This window comes from Megascapheus bottae, chromosome 1, assembly GCF_031878675.1.
Source record: "Megascapheus bottae isolate mThoBot1 chromosome 1, mThoBot2.hap1, whole genome shotgun sequence".
Taxonomy (NCBI): domain Eukaryota; kingdom Metazoa; phylum Chordata; class Mammalia; order Rodentia; family Geomyidae; genus Megascapheus; species Megascapheus bottae.
Window position 1 is genome coordinate 68,135,301 of NC_143509.1, and position 3,149 is coordinate 68,138,449.

Consider the following 3,149-nt stretch of genomic DNA (forward strand, 5'->3'; position numbering starts at 1 on the left):
GAAGGATAGAAGAATGAACAGGGGAAAAGCATAGAATGCAGCTAAGAATTCCTTGTACATACCACAGAACTGAGAAAAATAAGGGAAGGGATGAGTTGATGGGGATTGAAAACATTGAAGTTATGACCCAGATCAAGAAGCATTGCATACATAAATTGCTTTGTTGAATGGCAAAAATTCATTACATAACATAAAAATTAAGAAAAGTGAGGAAAGGGGTGAGGGGGGAAGAGCAAGTGAGAATGCTGAAAGGGATGACATTCAATTAGAGACACTGTGTTCATGAACTCCTTTGTTGAATGGCAACTCCTTTGTATAAATACTTAAAGTAAATAAAAATACCTCCCAAATTTGCAACATGATGAACCTGAATGTTTTATTGAATGAACACACTAGGCACAGAACACATATACCGCATGAGCTCACTTACATATGGAAGCTAAAACAATCAGACGGCCTTAGGAAATCTATTGAATGCATGGAGATTATTGTCAATAACAATGTATCATATACTTGAAAACTGATGGGAGTAAATTTAAATGTTACCTCAAAAATGATTAACATCATTTAATAATAACATGCTTTAATTTTTCTTGCTTTCTTTTAAAAACACATATATTTGCCTTCTGCTCATTTTTCTTTCTTTATTTGTAAAATTAAACTTTTTACTTTATACAAAGATGGTAGTAAATCTACATATTTACATCTAAAATCAGTGCTCAATGGAGTGAAAACAAGGGACTGAATGCACACTAGAGGAAGCTGCTTATTAGATATTAACTACTTTATGACATCATTGCTGTCTAAAACATTAAAGGTAATGGACTAATGTTAATAAGGAGCAGGTGTTAAGGACAAATAAATACAAGATTTTAAATAGGAATCTGCAAGTTTCACTGCACAAAGTAGCAAAGGCACAGCATCCTCAAACCTACATGATAGTGACTACATGATTCTCTGTGGAGGTTTACCTAACCGCAGGAACATTCTGGATAAAGCATGAAGCTATCTCTTGTCCATGCTAAAAGCCATGGTCCCCGTGTATGTCTTCCACTTTCAGCTGCTCTGCTTCAGGGAAGGTAGTGGAGGAAATGTCACAGGACTGTGCATAGCAGTTACTGAGCTCTTCTACTTGCTCCTCCAGCGGGGGTCAAGCTCTTCAACCACCTGTGCCCTGGGAAGGTCTATTAATGGGTCATTTTCCAGGGTCTGAGTGTTATTTAGCAGCTTCACCTTCCTCCTTTCCAAAGCCAGCTGTTTATTTCTCTCAGTTCTTTGTTGCTGTTCTTCTGTTAGGCTTCGACCCGACTGGGAAGCAGACTTCTCACTTTCAGATGAATTTGCAGAAAGGGATCTGGTTCCTCAGCAGGTGCATCAAGATGACTATTTTGCTCTATTTCCTCATCATTGCTAACAAAATCCTCATGTGAAATAGGGAGATCAAGTCGAATGTGTTTTAAACAGGTCTGAACTTCCTTTTTATTTCCTAGGTATTCAACTCTGTCAACAAAATCCTCAAATTCAGCTTGGGGAATAGCCGATGTGCCCAGGGCTCCATGTCTCTGATTAGTGTCTTCACGTCTTCAGCCTCATAACCTGTTTTTATCAAATACATGTCTTAAGGCTAGAAGACCTCTCTCTGAAATTAATCTCTGAGCATCCAGCTTGGGTAGATTCCTTTTAACTGTTCTCTTTGGGGGAATAGGTACTCTTCTCCCCAACTCTTCATCAGCTCAGCTTCTACATCATCTCTCTGGAGAGGCTGGAGGTGGGAAGGGAGCATAAGTTTTATCTTCCACATGCTCATAATCTGGCAGATCCATCAAGCCAATTTCTTGTGGTTCTAGCATCTTTTGCTCTGTAGAATCAGATCTTCCATACTTGGTTCTTTACTCCTGTACAATAGCCACATAGAGTGTCTTTTTTAAGACACACTGGTGAAACTGCTTTTATTTCTTCCGGGCCCTAAACTCATAGAGAAGTAAAGGCAGTTATTCTTTTCCTGGTTCTTCTGTTTTCAATGTTCAACTTTCCCTCAGCATGGGACTTCTATTTATTTTTCTTAAGATTATCCGGGTTTTATTTTATTTTTCAGTTTTGTGAGACCTAAACTTACTGAGTAGTATTGACCTAAAACAAACTGCGTGTGTTTAAAGTATATAAAGGTACATACATATATGTGTGGAAACACAAATTCATTGAAGTGCCATAGGATCTTTATTCATCCCTCTTCTGCATCTTCTTGCTCATTGGAACCCTGTCTCTCACCTCTACTGCCTATGCAACCACTAATATGCTTTCTGTCACTAGAGACAAGGGCATATTTTCTAGAAATGATAATATATAGTCACAGATTGTATACTTTGTCTACATGATTTCAGTCCACATAGTTCTTGTGAGATCCTTCCATACTGTAGTCCTCTTAGAGCCATATGTCCATTGTATGGATATGCCACAATTATTAACCAATTCAGAAAGTGATGGATATTTGGCATGGCTTTACACAGAGATGTATGAATGTTTGTGTAGCCCAATTTCTCTGTCTCTGACAATTGCTTTTCAACATAATAGATCTTCACTTCAGTGAGGAATAAACAGAAAACAAGAACCGCACAAAAAATATTCTTTAAGAGGGAGTGGACAAGAGATGGTTAACCAGACTCTGCCAAATCAGTTGATGAGCTGCTGACAGACTGCCCGAGCTCTGGCCTGCATTGTTGTCATGTCAACATGTGAGTCATGTCAAGAGTTTTAGACAGAGCACTGGTACAGTGTTGAACACTGCTGATGATTTCTGGATTCCTCAAAAGACAGACCCAAATTCTTAAGAGGAAGAATATGACATGACAGGCTGCACAACTAATGTTCCCTGGGTGCTGGCCCCAGGGCCAGACTACTACTTGTCTCTGAAGCTCTAGTCTGCTCTACTTGTAATTTTATAAAACAGATTTTGTCCTTTGGCCTTTATCCATGAATCTAGGCCAAATCCTTGTATTCCAAGTTTCGCCAACACACATTACCTATTCTTTTCTCTACACCAGTTCAATCTACTTGTGGACTTACTTGGCCAGCCTTCTCTTCTCTTGGGAGGCATTAGCATATGACTGACAAGTTAATAGAGAGTAATTGATTGTTCAGGTTTAGGGTCT

General features: G+C 38.8%; 1 pseudogene; it reads right to left on the minus strand.

Annotated features, from left to right (window-relative positions):
* Positions 1-1,021: 1,021 nt before the first annotated feature.
* LOC150069387 (TIMELESS-interacting protein pseudogene) lies at positions 1,022-1,862 on the minus strand (annotated as a pseudogene).
* Between the last annotated feature and the right edge of the window lie 1,287 nt (positions 1,863-3,149).